General features: G+C 40.1%; 1 pseudogene; it reads left to right on the forward strand.

The window, feature by feature from the left end:
• Window positions 1–1,312: 1,312 nt before the first annotated feature.
• LOC126931637 (nucleolar protein 56-like) overlaps window positions 1,313–16,610 on the forward strand; it is a 42,404-nt pseudogene continuing 27,106 nt past the window's right edge.

A 16,610-nucleotide genomic window follows, 5' to 3' on the forward strand; every position in this document is an offset into this window, starting at 1 on the left:
ATAAATTACAAAGAATGTGCCTCTTAGCTTTGCATGCAAAAGCAATCTCCTTCAGGTAAGTAATTAATTGACTCAAAGTATATTCTGAGCAATTAATAAATTTAACAAACTCTGTTGAGTGCCTATTATTTGTTATCACTGAGATTTATGCTAATACAAAAAAAATTTATATGGCAAAAGTATGTAACTTTAAAAAGTTTATAACAGAAAAGGAAATATAAAACAAATACAGGGTAAAAATAATGATACATAGACTAAGTATTCTACATCCAAGTGACACAGCAAAAATGACTACAGAAATCCAACATAATAAATAGAGTGCCATGGGTAAGAACTCTGTAAAAAGAATGGGCTTGAATCCCTGTTCCATCCACTTCACCTCTGTGACTTGAGGCATGTTGTACAACCTGTCTGTGCCTCAGTTTCCTCAATGTAAAATGGACATAAGAAATGTACCTACTGCACAAGGATGCTGTAAGGATTAAATATGATAATGTACGTAAAATGTTTCTTATGAAGTCTGGCAAGAGTAAGTACATGATAAATATTACCTATTATAAAAAAATTATTAGAGGAACGATAACTGAGGACTGGCTCTGCAACTGCATTGGAAGTCTTTTTAGAGATGTTGTGAAGGATACAATTTAAACAAGAGGAGGACAGGGAATCACTGAACACATGGACTGACATGAATACATACAGGAAAACAGGAATGCACAGGGAATGTTTTAGACTTACAAATTTGCATGCAGCTGAGCAGTTTTTTACTTTAAAATGAATATTACAATGAATAAAGAAGCAAAGAGTATGAGTGGCAAATTAACAAATTAGGGAATGATTAGTAAACGAACATGGAAAAAACATAGGCTTACAAAGAATCAAAAGTGCAAATTAAAACACAATGTGACAGGGCGCCTGAGTCAAAGTGGTGAATTAAACACACAAATCTAATTATTCTCTGAACCCCAAATCCCAAAAATGACAGCCATGATATTAAGAAAATAGAACAAATTGCCACCAGCAGACTAGAAATGTTGTGAAACTTTTTAACTATAAAAATCACACTGCACTGGACTGATTGACGGAGAATATTCAAAAGAATGTGCAGAAAAATAAAAACCTCTACCTTGCAGAATGCAGCCCTTCTGGAGGTTATCCACCTTCACAGGTAATTAAAACATGGAGGAGCTGGGATGAATAGTTGTGGGAATTATTGGGCAGTTGCTGTAACAGACACATCCTGAAATCTCATTGGTTTAATACAATAGACGCTTCTTTCTCCCGTTTGCATCATGTGCAATCAGCCGCAAGGATGAGTGGGAGCTGCAAGATGGCGGTGCTGTTGCACGCTTTTCTTCAGTTTGATGGACGCTCTGACATCTTTATAACTTCAGGTATTTCTCTGGGAAGAGAGAAAGGGAGGATGCAGTAATGCCTTTAGACCAGGGCAAGTGAGGCTTTTCTCCTGGGTCATGCCACTCAGGGATCCCCGTGCTTTGGAGCATCTTCCTTGACATTTTCTAAACCTGGTGTCTGAAACTGCCCAGAGACAGCCAGTATCTTCCATGCAGGGTACTTCAAGTCTGGACCTGGTCTAACATGACTGTGGTCATCAGAATTTCCTCTTTGAAATTTGCTAAGCTCTCTCCCAGGACTGGGAACAGCCTGAGCTGGAAGTATCATCCAGGTGACGCACCCTGGGCCAGGACTGAGTGGGTTTCAGTCTGGTTTCTCCCCTTTGGACTATTCTGTGACTCCTTCCCATATCTTTGTTTTTACTCTAATGTGTCTTTTTTTTTTTTCCTGGCTGTTTTTAAGATTTTTCTCATCACTACCACTTTTCAGCAATTTTATTATGAGTTGGTGTGGCTTTATTCGTGTTTCTTATGTTTGGTGTTTGTCATGCTTCTAATATCTATAGGTTTATAGCTTCATCAATTTTGCAAAATTTTGAACCTTTTTTTTTTTCAAATATTTTTCTCTCCCCTCTCCCTCTTTTCCTGGGAATCCAATTCCATGTCGTTTTGACTGCTTGATATTGTCCCACAGATCATGATGCTCTGTTGTTGTTTTTTAAAAAAGCTTCTTGTACTCTGTGACTTTTTTTTTTTTTTTTTTTTTGAGGCAGAATGTCATTCTGTCGCCAGGCTGGAGTGCAGTGGCGCAACCTGGGCTCACTGCAACCTCCCCCTCCCAGGTTCAAGTGATTCTCCTGCCTCAGCCTCCTGAGTAGCTGAAATTACAGACACTCACCATCACACCCAGCTAATTTTCGTACTTTTAGTAGAGACAGGGTTTCACCATGTTGGCCAGGCTGGTCTCGAACTCCTGCCTTCAGGTGATCCACCTGCCTTGGCCTCCCAAAGTGCTGGAATTACAGGCATGAGCCACCACACCCGGCCAGTGAAAGGCTAATTTAGTTCCAATACTAAGATGACGCTCAAGAGGTTTCTTCCCAATGTGTTGTATATAATGAAATCTTTCCACTATGTCTCCTGGGCAAATTAACTATTCCCAGCCTTGAGCTCCAGTCACGATTGTTCTACACCTTTCCGATGGTTGTTATTCTGGTCTTGGAGAATTTTTTTCTCACACATGTACAAATCAGTACTCAGGACCCCTCTGCAGCTCAGTCTCTCCTTCTCTCTTGTTCCTTCCCTCCCTTTCATTTTTTTCTTTCTCTCCCTTTCTCCCTCCCTCTCTATGCCTTCTCTTCTCTTGTCTCCTTTGGGAATTCCTTTTTTTTTTTTTTTTTTTTTTTTTTTTTGAGACAGAGTCTCCCTCTGTCGCCCAGACTGGAGTGCAGTGGCCTGATCTCGGCTCACTGCAAGCTCCACCTCCCGGGTTCATGCCATTCTCCCGCCTCAGCCTCCTGAGTAGCTGGGACTACAGGCACCTGCCACCGCGCCCGGCTAATTTTTTGTATTTTTAGTGGAGACGGAGTTTCACTGTGTTAGCCACGATGGTCTCCATCTCCTGCCCTTCTGATCCACCTGCCTCGGCCTCCCAAAGTGCTGGGATTACAGGCCTGAGCCACCAGCCCGGCCAGGAATTCCTTTTATGAGGAGGTTAGTTAGCTTGATGGTATTTCATAATTCTTGTAGGCCTTCTTAAGCCTTTTTCATTCTTTTTTTCCTTTTGCTTCTCTGATTAGGTGATTTTATATGTTCTGTCTTCGGTCTTGTTAATTCTTTCTTCTGGTTGATCACATCTGCTGTAGAAGCTTTCTAATGAGTTTTTCAGTTCAGTTACTGTATTATTTCTAGGATTTCTATTTGGTTTAAAACAATTTTGGTTTCTATTTATTTATTAAATTTGTTATTTTGTTCCTGAGCTGTTTTCTGAATTTCATTTAATTTTCTATCCATATTTTTTGTGATTCCCTGAACTTTAAGAGAATTATTCTCAACTCTCTGTCTGACATTGTATACATCTTCAATTCTAGGTCCATTGGTTCTTTTTGATGGTGTCATATTTCCCTGAGTTTTCACAATCTTTGCACCTTTACATTGATGGCAGTGCATTTGAGGAGACAGTCACCCCTTCAAGTTTTTTTTGTCGGTGTTCTTTGGTAGTATTAGACCTTTACTAATTAGTATCAGAACTTAAATCTCGGACTGTTGTCTCTTCTCATTCTAGGGAGGACCTGTAATGAGCACCAGAACTAAAACACTGCAGTGGAAGTGATTCATTGTCCTGTTGTTATTTCCTGCTCTGGGGAAGACTTAGAGTGAGCACCAGAACTTAATGTTGCTCCAGAAATATATTGCTGCTCTGCCATTGTTTTCCAGGATGGGGAAGAATAAGTGGGTACTGGAACTTAATCCTGACCTTTTAGTTGTTTCTAGGCCAGGGAAAGGCTCCACACAAGAACCTGGGCTTAATGAAAAATCCGACCAGGGAATTCAGGCCTTCCTGTGAATTGTGCCCCCTGTGGCACTATGGCCTCAGCCTGTCTCTTTATCATGGCATCCCTGCTGATGGGAGCACAAAGTATCCATCAAAATCCACATGCTATTTGCTGCAATCTGTGTCCTGCTCTTTGTCTGCAATTCACTCTGGGTGGTTCAGCCCTCATTGCACCCCAGTGGTTCCTATGGGACAGAACTAGAGTCGGATTCCCTTGAAGATTTCCAGACTGATGGGAGATCAAATGTCCACCTCTGATTCTCTTCTCAAACCTGGGAAATTCTCTGTAAGTGATGTTATGCAGGCTTGCCGGAGGGGCAGCACAGTCTGAAATGACTATTTCTCTTGCAAGTCATAATTCTCTCTGTCTGTGGGCCCAGGGGGTTTTTCTGCTTCTCCCCTGATTTCTGGTAAATTCAGGATGGTATTCTTTCCTGTCTTGGAGTAGTTTCAAGTTGCAATTTTTTGGGGTGGGGAGTGATGGTATGGGACCTTTTATCCCACCATCTTGCTCATATCTTCTCCCTCCCTCCCTTCCTTCTCCCCTCTCTCTGTCCCTCCCTCTCTGCAACTCCATTCTCTGTGGTACTCTGACCCACAAATTCTTGCTACTTTGGCCTCCCCAAACTGTAATCTGTCTTGTCTTTTTAATTTAATTTTTTTTTTTTTTGAGACGGAGTCTCGCTCTGTCGCCCAGGCTGGAGCCAGTGGTCGGATCTCAGCTCACTGCAAGCTCCGCCTCCCGGGTTTACGCCATTCTCCTGCCTCAGCCTACAGACTACAGGCGACCGCCAGCTCACTCGGCTAGTTTTTTGTTTTGTTTTTTTTTGTATTTTTTAGTAGAGACGGGGTTTCACCGGGTTAGCCAGGATGGTCTCGATCTCCTGACCTCGTGATCCGCCCGCCTCGGCCTCCCAAAGTGCTGGGATTACAGGCTTGAGCCACCGCGCCCTGCCCTGTCTTTTCACTTATCGGAGAATGCCAGGTTCTATTTGGGCCCCCCTCCCTGTGTTGTGGCCTGGAAACTGCCTCCAGGCAATAAGCTGGCACAGTCACAGAGCTAACCTTATTTGTTTTCCTTCTCCCAGAAATATATCTCTATGTTGCCTGTCATCCAATGTCTGAAAACTGTTGCTTCATATATATTTTGCCCAGGTTTTTAGTTAAGGTAAGAAAGCAAATCTTGTCCCTTTATTCCACCCTGATCAGAAACTTCTCAATGTAGCTTTAATTTACATTTCTCTGATGCTGAATTCTTTTTTTTTTTTTTTTTTGAGATGGAGTCTCGCTCTATCACCCAGGCTGGAGTGCTGGAGTGCAGTGGTGCAACTGATGCTGAATTCTTGATCAAAGAGTAGATGCATTTCAACTGCTGAGAATACTGCCTACTTGCTCTCCAGAAAAAATGTTACAAATTTATATTTTAAGAATTTGGGGGCCAGGCGCAGTGGCTCACACCTGTAATCCCAGCACTTTGGGAGGCTGAAGGTGGGTGGATCACCTGAGGTCAGGAGTTCGAGACCAGCCTGACCAGCATGGAGAAACCCTATCTCTACTAAAATTAGCCAGATGTGGTGGCAAACACACCTGTAATCCCAGCTACTCGGGAGGCTGAGGCAGGAATCACTTGAACTCAGGAGGCAGAGGTTGAGGTGAGCCAAGATCACGCCATTGCACTCCACCCTGGGTAACAAGAGCGAAACTTCATCTCAAAAACAAAGAAAAAAAAAGAGTTTTGGAGAGTGAGTATTTTCTTACATTCAGGACAATCCTAATGTTGCTAATCTTAAAACATTGGATATGGATAGGCAGTGATCAGAATAGGAAATACAAATGCCTTTAAACATATGAAAACATGCTCAACCCAATGTGGAATACAGAGATCCAAAACACAAAATTAGGAGAAAAAGTAATTTAGTAGAAGGAGACACCATGCAAAAACAGAAAATATCAACATGTTTTGTTTTTTGAGATGGAGTCTCGCTCTGTCACCCAGGCCGGAGTGCAGTGGTGTAATCTTGGCTCACTGCAGCCTCTACCTCTCAGGTTCAAGCAATTATCCTGCCTCAGCCTTCCAACTAGCTAGGATTGTAAGCACCTGCCACCATGCCTGGCTAATTTTTGTATTTTTAGTAGAGATGGAGTTTTGCCATGTTGGCCAGGCTGCTCTCAAACTCCTGACCAGGTGATCCGCCCACCTCAGCCTCCCAAAATGCTGGGATTACAGGTATGAGCCACTGCACCCAGCCATACAATACGTTTTTGATCAGAGAAGATAATGCATTCATAAAACAAGATGCTATTTTTTAAAAGAGACGTTTCCGAGAAAAAAAAAATGCTCTCATAAATTTAAAATGTGATCACAAAAGTTAAAAAAACAACAAGAAAACCCCCAAGAAACAAAAGAAGGGTTGATAAAAGTTCTCATAAGTTGTACACTCACACACACTAAAGGACAAAGATATGGGAAATAAGAGGAAAACAAAGATTAAAAAAAAAAAATAGAGCCAATCCAAAAAATCCAGTGCTTACATAGTAGGAGTTCCAGAAACAGAGAATATAGAGGAGGAAATTATCAACAAAATAATTGAGAAAAATTTCCCAAAACTGAGATACTAGATTGAAAGGGTCCAATGAGTGCCCAATACAGTGGATGAAAATAAGAATGAAACATATTATGGTGACATTTCAAAACACTAGGACCAAGAAAAGATTCTCTAAGTTTCCAGAGAGAAAGGGAGAGGAAGAGGAGGAGACAGAGGAGGAGGAAGAGGACAAAGAGGACAATGAGGATGAGGAAAAGAACGTGGTGACCATACAAAGAATCTGATATGAGAATAACATTGGACATCTCAATAGCTATACTGGAAGCTGGAAGACAATGGAAAAATGACTTCAAATGATATCCAACTTAAAATTCTATACCCAACCAAATATCAAGCAAGTGGATGAAAGTGGAATACAGGCATTTTCAGGCATTCAAGATCTCAAAACAAATATATATATATATCCTACTAACTCAACATTAAGTGAAACTGATGAATATGTTCTACCAAAACAAGGAAGTAAACCAAGAAAGAGGAAAACAGGATATTTAGGAAAATAGGAGATCCAACACAAAAGGGAACCAAATGGAATATCCAGGAAAAAGTGAAGGATGATCCCAAGATTACAGTCATACAGCAAGTATAGAGGCCAATCAGAACCGTGTTATTCAAATGGGTGTCATACTGAGAAGTATCATGAACAAGATTCTCCTTCCTTTTTGCTATTATTTTAATCTGAGAACTGAATGCCCAAATAAAGCCTGGCCCAGATTTTCATATATACTTGGCTTATTTGAATCATGTGCAGATGCATCTCTTCGCTGCACACCCTGCCTCTTGGATTAGCTAAGAACACTAATTTCTCTCCCGTGAAAGGTTTTGCTTTGACCTATTCCTGAAAGTTTGAGGTAGCCCATAGTGAGGCTGTAAGCAGAAAATACAATGCAGCCTTTTCCCCTGTTCCTATTGGACATCCAGTACCTGAACATCCACATTCCTTCCAGATACCTCAACTGTGGTAAACCCTGTTTCACCGCATTCACTCATGACCATGTCCCCTCACATCCCAAAAGAGGCCCCTGAAATTTTTTAGGAAAGCTGAGGCCAGGCTATAGTCTAGTGATTCTGCACAAGTTGTTTTCTTGGAAGTTTTCATCTAATAGTGGCAATATTGACTTCTCCTTACACAGCTAAGTTTGTGCTTGCCACTTAATTTCTTTAAAATTAAGCAATGTTTTCTTAAAAGATACAAATATGGGTGGTACAGCTATACAGAGAAACATAATAAATACAAAACTCGTATAGCATTTCCTCTGGAAGGGAAAAAATGAATGAAATTAGGAAGAAACACAAAACTTTTTCTAAAGTGTCAGTAAAATTTTGATCTGGTTGGCATATATACAACTTTCCATTTTCTTTTTATTTTATTATTTATTTATTTATTTTAATATACAGAGTCTCGCTTTGTTACACAGGCTGGAGTGCAGCAGCATGGTGTTGCCTCACTGCAACCTCCGCCTCCCAGGATCAAGTGATTCTCCTGCCTCAGTCTCCCAAATAGCTGGGATTACAGGTACCCGCTACATTGCCTGGTTAATTTTTTTTTTTTTTTTTTTTTTTTTTGTATTTTTATTAGAGACAGGGTTTCACCATGTTGGCTAGGCTGGTCTCAAACTCCTGACCTCAGGTGATCCACCCGCCTCGGCCACCCAAAGTGCTGGGATTACAGGCATGAGCCACTGCACCCGGTCAACTTTTCATTTTCTAATTATTCTTTAAAATGCGTGTGTGTGTGTATATATATATATATACACACACACAGATATATACATTTATATACTCTTCCATGTGTGATACACTTCACAAACTTTACAATAAAAAAGAAAAAACATATAACAATGTTCATAACTGGAAAAGTTGGCCATAAAATTGAATGCATGCTATGATTACAACTATGTGCCTTATATAACTAGAGGGGAAAGAATGGAAGGCAGTTATATCTAAATAAGAATAGTGAATTATATTTAAAAGATTACACATAATTTTCTAACAAATGCAACAGTTTTCAAGTGACTCCAAATGCATTATCCCATTTGGTCCTCACCATTCTGTGACACAAAGATTTTTAATGACTTTCATATTACTTATGAAGCAGAGGGCTCACATAGTTTAACAAAGTTTGTCCATAATCTGACAGCCAAGGGTAGTGGGCCTGGAACTCAATTCTCAGTCTTCTGGTTTTAACTTTGCCCTTTGCTCTGTCCTCTATGCCATACGACATCTCTATACCGTGCTATTTGCCTACCTTGGTCAAGTGACAACTTACTAAGCCTCAACTTCTTCATCTGTAAAGTAATAATAACAATGATAGGGCTTCATTCAGAGTTATCAGGATTAAATGAAATAAATCATGTAAAGCACATAATAAGTGTTCAATAACTGTTAAGTATCAGTAATGGTAATGTTAAAATTAAAAACTAATTAGCTGAGTTCAAGTACTATTCAACTAGGCATTAGGCATACAAGAAAGAATATGAGCTCACTGTCCAGAACAGACACATAAACAAATTCAGGAACCTGTGGAAATGATGGCAGTATACACAGGATGCTATGGGAATCAGGAAAAGGAACATTTGGATTGAGATTGGCTGGGTAAAGGCAGCTGGGGAAGGCTTCCTTGAGATGTTACATCCTCTGAGATGTACAATTGAATTGGAAAAGATATCTGAGATGATTATACTATCCCCTCAACCTCCACCTGAGAAAAGGAGACATGATGATAGTTAGAGTAGAGGCCAGGATATGACTATATCCAGAGTTTAATATTACCTTACTGAAAAGGTCTACAGTGGCTGTTAAAACAAATCAAAGGAATAAAGACAAAAGATCACTTTTGACAAAAGATAAACAGTATTTTAAAAATCTTGAATATGTACTGGGGATTAGATAATATCAAGGAATTGTTCATTTTGTTGTGTGTGCTATGGTTACAATTTTTATAATAATTTTTAAAATGTCTTTATTAGAAATAGAGTTCAGTTTCCATAGTTATATTTAATTTATACATTTGGCCCACAATGCAAATGAGATGGAAGGAGTCAGGATTATTAAAAGAAGTATCCCAAGAAAAAAATCACCAGGAATTAAATGAGAAGAATAATTTTATCTGTACTTTTATATATTTTTGGCATTTTTATAATACAAAATTTAAATTAAAAAAAAAAAGTCAGCCAGGTGCAGTGGCTCACGCCTGTAATCTCAGCACTTTGGGAGGCTGAGGTGGGCGGATCACTTGAGGTCAGGAGTTCGAGACCAGCCTGGCCAACATGGTGAAACCTCATCTCTCCTAAAACTACAAAAATTAGCCAGGCGCCCTGGTGCACATCTGTAGTTCCAGCTACTCAGGAGGCCGAGGCAGGAGAATCACTTGAACCCAGGAGGTGGAGGTTGCAGTGAGCCAAGATCACGGCACTGCACTCCAGCCTGGGCGACAGAGCGAGACTCCATCTCAAAAAAATAAAATAAAATAAAGTCACTAGTGACCTTGATGGAAGCCGTATCAGTGCTGTGGAGAGAAGACAGATGGCAAAGGATCAAAGAGTGCATGGGTGAAGAACTATGAAGGTAGTGAGTCTAGCATGACTCAGGAATGTGGGCCATAGCTCAGTGGAATATTGGGTTGAGAAAGCACAGAGAGTTATATAAATACATAGATATATAAAAAAATAAACATACTTTGTTTAATTTTTTTTTTTTTTTTTTTTTTTTTTTTTTGAGGCAAGGTCTCACTCTGTCGCCCAAGCTGGAGTGCAGTGGCGCGATCTCGGCTAACTGCAACCTCTGCCTCCCGAGTAGCTGGGACTACAGGCATGCACCACCATGCCTGGCTAATTTTTGTATTTTTTAGTAGAGACAGGGCTTCACCATATTGGCCAGGCTGGTCTCCAACTCCTGATCTTGTGATCCGCCCACCTCGGCCTCCCAAAGTGCTGGGATTACAGGCATGAGCCATCTTGCCCAGCCTACTTTGGCTAATTCTAAAAGAAAGCTAAACACATATGTAGGTCTAAACAGATCATGCCATTGCCCTCCAGCCTGGGGGATAGAGCGAGACCTGTCTCAAAGAAAGAAAGAAAGAGAGGGAGAAGGGAAGGGGAGGGGAGGGAAGGGGAGGAGAGGGAAAGGGAGGGGAGCAGAGGAGAAAGGAGAGGAGGGAGCAGAGGGGAAAAGAGAGGAGGGGGCAAAGAAAGACTAAAAAAGTAAAAGAGAAGGATGATAGATTAAAAACCCTGATGACAAAATACAAACAATTAGCCGGGCGTGGTGGCGGGTGCCTGTAGTCCCTACTCGGGAGGCTGAGGCAGGAGAATCACTTGAACCCAGGAGGCAGAGGTTGCAGTGAGCCGAGATCATGCCACTGCACTCCAGCCTGGGCGACAGAGCGAGACTCCATCTCTCCGTCTCAAAAAAAAAAAAAAGAAAAAGAGGCCGGGCGCGGTGGCTCACGCCTGTAATCCCCGCACTTTGGGAGGCCGAGGCGGGCGGATCACGAGGTCAGGAGATGGAGACCATCCTGGCTAACACAGTGAAACCCAGTCTCTACTAAAAATACAAAAAATTAGCCGGGCGCGGTGGCGGGCGCCTGTAGTCCCAGCTACTTGGGAGGCTGAGGCAGGAGAATGGCGTGAACCCGGGAGGCGGAGCTTGCAGTGAGCCGAGATTGCGCCACTGCACTCTAGTCTGGGCGACAGAGCGAGACTCCGTCTCACCAAAAAAAAAAAAAAAAAGAAAAAGAAAAAGAAAAAAGAAATAGCAGCAGGCTGCTTAAATGGCTACTCACTAACAGTACTCATGCTCTTATTCTATACTAAATTCAATGATACAGGAATTTTGGCTCACCATTTCTCTGTAATTGAATTTCCACAGTTACCCCTAAGTTGGCCCCACAGCAGGAGAAAAATATTTCAAAATAATCATCATAAGAAAAAAAAATTAATTTCAATGAGAGGAATAAAATTATTCCTCTCCTGTATGCAAACCAAAAAAAAAAAAAAAAAAAATTTCCTTCCTTTCCCGCTACACCATCCAAAGATGTATCTGAATCAGTGGTCTTTTGAGAGCCAACAATAACTCCCAATTGTTAAGGAACTAGAATTCTACTAGAATAAATCATTTTCCTAACAATGCCATGCAAGAACTGGAAACTATTTGTTGCATTCTTTAGTTGTCTTAATAGGACATCATTAAAATTCCCTTTTCCATTCACTACTTGAGATGCAAAGCCAGGGAAATGGTCCACTACGTGTGGGTAAAGACACTCTAATTAGTGTTATTGTAACCCGGTTTCCTGCCCGTGGATATGCTAAATCATGTGAACTGCATGAATAGCGAAATACAGTGGCAAGTGTTTCAGATCTGCCTGCTGTGCTGAATCTATATTCTGCCTCTAATTAGAGCTACAAAGATTTCCTATATACAAGTCCACATTTCTAACTCTCCACCCGTTATTGACTCTTCCTTGAAGCCACCTCACCCCACAGTCCTCTTGGCAATACTCACTCCTGTGTATGTTTTTTATTCCCTGGAACACAATCCATTTCCCCTGGCCAGGAATTCTCACTGACGATACCTGGAGAGCAGAGTTATTCTCAGAGAACAGCTTGCCCAGTGCCAAGCTTCATTTGTCTTTCCTTATGGGTCATTTATCACAGGAAGGTGGCCTGTTGAGGTAAATCCCGATTGAAAGCCCGTATATTCTCCTGTGTGCAACCTGATTCCGGCACTGAGCAAAGGAAATTACTTTGCACCCTGCATATAGGGTGCACCAGTACAGAAATGAAAACGTCTCACCAGCTGGCAATAACACATGCTCTATCACTGTCTTTGGAAGACAGTCTTGAGTTCTTAGAGAAGAGTAATCACGTAGTATGGTGATTTACTTATGCTACCTGAGATTTCCCCCATTCCAAAGGCTTTAACTACCTTAACATCAGAACCCAATGTCAGAGGTCAGGTTCCTAAACTTAGGCATGTTCTTACATTCATTTCCTCACCCTTTCCCACCTTCTCTCCACCCTGTTGAACTTGACATTACAGGTAGAATCCATTTATAAACAACTCAGGTACATTTATTCTTCATTCAGTAAACATCTGTAAGTTGCTGGTATGCACCAGGCACAATGGTAATAAGCAAATCCAAATCATTGAAGGAAAGTAGAATTCTGATTCTGAAGAATTATATATCACACTAATACAAGCATTCATTATTGATTTTCAATTTTTAGGGTCAATCTATACACAAAACTTAAACTCGATAAAAATATACAGTGTAGCATGTAAATGTTAGCAAACATGACAATGTGAAAACACAGATGACACCGTCTGGGAAGGGGAAGGCGGGAATCATTGTTCATAGGAAGGGTTGGGGAATCAAGAAACAATTTCTAGGGTCAATGGAAGAATAAAAAAAGGTATAAATAAATTAAACCTATGGAGCTAATTATAGCAGACATGATTTGTGCCTGTCCTATTGCTGCCTCTCCTTCTCCCTCCTTTCCTACTGCTTTTTTTTGTTGTCGTCGTGAGCAGAGGCCATATTTTACTCATGTGTCCACATTATTCTTTGGGATTGGGTCAGAGCTCAGAAGGATTGAGGTAAATCATGATTTTGTAGATTATGGTAATGGCACACCCCTTGTCAGTCATGAATAGTGGGTATATGGCTGGTTTTAGTCGGAGCCATGAGGAGGAATCTGCACTGGGCTTCCAGGAGTACTGTAAAGGAAGAAACAGCCTCTCATATTCTTCTAGACATTATCTGAATTAATTAATCTTATAGCTGACTTATCTTGGGAAATGTTATTGTGAGAAAAATACATTTTCCTTACTGCTTAAATATTGAAATTGATTTTCAGTTACTAGCAGTGAATGTACCTTTACATAAGATAAACCACTGAGGAATTAAAAAATGATGATTTAACTATACTGGAAGGAAGGAGAAAAGATGGGGGAGGAAATGCAAGTGAAGAAAACTTTCATGTAAATAGTAGAAAGTCAGTAGATAATAGATATGTAACTGATTTTTTTTTAAAGGGAATGGAGTAGTGGTATAATACTATTTAGAGAGATGGAAGTAGACATCAAAATAAACAGGAGTTAAAAATGGGACCAGAGTTGAGGAGGGGAGCAGTGGTTAAACGTTGCTTTCCATTATTAAGTCCTTTTGCACTATTTTCTTTTTAAACTATGTGCATGTATTATTTTGATAAAAGTTTTAAAATTGACATAAAAAAGAAAATGAATTTAAAATCACAAATTAATTTCCTCTTCTGGAGGCACTAGAAAGAAAGAAAATAGGAATTTTTCTCTGAGACAAATCAGCAAGTTAATAGAAGTGCTTTTAACCCAGGAAGAGTTCCAAGGGCTCCAGTGCTTTTCCTTGTGCTGTTAGTGCAGTAGTATTCTCTTTGTGCAGATGTGGATTAGGCTTTTGGCAGTGAAAGTGTTTGAAACAGGAAGAGATAAAGGAGCTTGGAAGGCAAATAAAGAGAAAAATCCCCTAGCTACAGTCTAATCCATTTTCCTTTCCCCATCCAAATAATGCAAATGACACAGATTCTCAGATTCCATTTGTGACTGTCTGCCTGTTTGTGTTAGAGATGGGGGTCTCACTATGTTGCCCAGTCTGGAGGGCAGTGGCTATTCACAGGTGCCATCCCACTACTGATCAACACGGCAGTTTTGACCTGCTCCATTTCTGACCTGGGCTGGAATGACCTAGGCTCACCCCTCCTCAAGCAACCTGGTGATCCCCTGATTTGGGAGGTCACTACATTGTGGCCAGACATAGTGTGGACACTCTATCAGCATAGCACACTACAGCCCAAAACTGCTGGACCCAAGCGATCCTCCCACCTCAGCCTCCTGAATAGTTGTGACTATAGGCGTGCACCACAGCGTCCAGCTCCATTTTGTTAAAACAGTATTATATGAATTAGATAACTCAGCATGCTGGATTTCTCTCACTAAAGTAACTCACCAATTTTCTCCAAGCTAATTTCACTCTTACAAGTACAACAGAAAATTGTCTTGATTATCTTGACAGTCTCCTCAGGGATATGAACACAGATCACCCTTCAAAGTGGATCTCCCACACCTCTTTGATGTTGTTAACTGAAAGGTACTAATGCCCTAACTTGAGCGACAAGCACTGCTTTAAATCAGCCAGACATTCCTCTTCAAAAAATTCCAAAGCCTCCAAAGCTACAATTGTGTTCTCAGGAGAACAGAGTTACTAAAACAAGTTCTAGGAAGAGGATGATCCTATAACTTCCAAAGTCCAAGAGAAACAAACATTTAACTTCCAACTTTATTCACTTAGTGATGTCCCATTGAACCCGCTGGTCAACAGGCCATTTGCTTTAAGTTGTTTTTCAGTAATGCAAGCCATATATATTGGTTTAAAGTCAGTTAAAATAAATCCTAACCTGAATCTAGTGAAGTCTTCTTTAACCTACTACAATATTAAATATGTCTTTATCTAGCCATGCATATTTCTATTAATCTGTCCTTCAGAAAAACATACGATGTTGTACATTGCAGCATCTTTTCTTGAGGCAAAACTTAAAACAGAATCTGGAAACAATCTGAAAGTCAAATAGCAGGAGACTAATTGAATAAATAATGATGTAATCACTTTGTGGAATATCATGCAGCTATAAAATCAAAAACAAACTAGATAGAATTCCATGAATTGACAGAGAAAGTCATTCATGATACATTGTTATATATTTAAAAAGCAAGTTGCAGAAATATGTACCCAATTTCATTCTATTTTTCTAAGAAAAGGTAAGGTATGTATTCTTTTTTCATATAACTGAGGAAAGGTATGAAAGGGTATATGACAAACTATTAATGATGATCATCTTAGTGCATGGAATTAGAGCACAGTTGAGTTTTACTTTATGTACTAGTGAATATTTTGAATTACCATATCAACGATGCATTATTTTGCATCAAGGGAAAAAATAAAATTCGTCTGTTGGGAATGTGAGAAAGTTATCAAATCCTTCTTTCCAGGATACTCCTAATATCACAATTTAATAAAAATACAACCAGTTTTTTCAATATCTTCAGTGGATAAAGATTTTACAAACTTCTGTAATTTTGTCATAATACTAGTTTTGTTTATCAAAAGGCTAAGACGTATAATATAGTAGGTAATTCACATACAGTTACTTATCTACTCCTCTACTAACAGCACAGGCTCTATTAGGTCCATTTTACAGACAAGAAAACAAAATAACTTAAACCAGATCACATAATTCTAGAAGGTAGCCTAGCCAAGATAATAGATAGACTGGAAAGCAGGCCTAACTGGAAAGCCAATGTTCTTCCTAACACTATACTAGATCTATTAGGCACATACATCTAAGTTAAATCATTCACTTCATTTCAAATTCATTTGTAAATGAAAATAGCATTACTATGGGGATCTAAAAAACCTACCTTTTAGAGTTGATTTAAAAGGATCAAAGTGTTTAAAAAGGATCAAAGGAGCTTTCCCAGTCTTCAACAAATCCCTCTTCTTCCACTCATCACGCTCGTTTCCTAAAGAAAACTGTCCTTCATGAGCCACCATGTCTTCTGGTACTCAAAGTCATACTCTTCCTGCCTTACATTCTCCTTCAATCTGTTTTACTTTTTTTGAGACGGAGTCTCGCTCTGTCACCCAGGGTGGAGTGCAGTGGGGCGATCTCAGCTCACTGCAACCTCAGCCTCCCGGGTTCAAGGGATTCTCCTGCCTCAGCCTCCTGCGTAACTGGGATTACAGGCATATGCCACCACACCCAGCCAATTTTTATATTTTTAGTAGACACAGGGTTTTGTCATGTTGGCCAGGATGGTCCTGACCCTCCCAAAGTGCTAGGATTATAGGCGTGAGCCACTGCGTCTGGCCTACATTCAATCTATTTTTCAAAAATTACCTCAGTGAAGTCTCTCCAAATTCTCTAGGTTTCTCTAGACTTCATACCTGATCAGGGATCTTCAATACTGAAGATTACCTCACGACTTCTAAAAGCTAAGATTGTATTCATATATCAGAATATCCTGCAGGTGTAGTGTTATGTTTTGTACATTAACAAAATAAAAAGT

This window comes from Macaca thibetana, chromosome 11 (assembly GCF_024542745.1).
Source record: "Macaca thibetana thibetana isolate TM-01 chromosome 11, ASM2454274v1, whole genome shotgun sequence".
NCBI lineage: Eukaryota > Metazoa > Chordata > Mammalia > Primates > Cercopithecidae > Macaca > Macaca thibetana.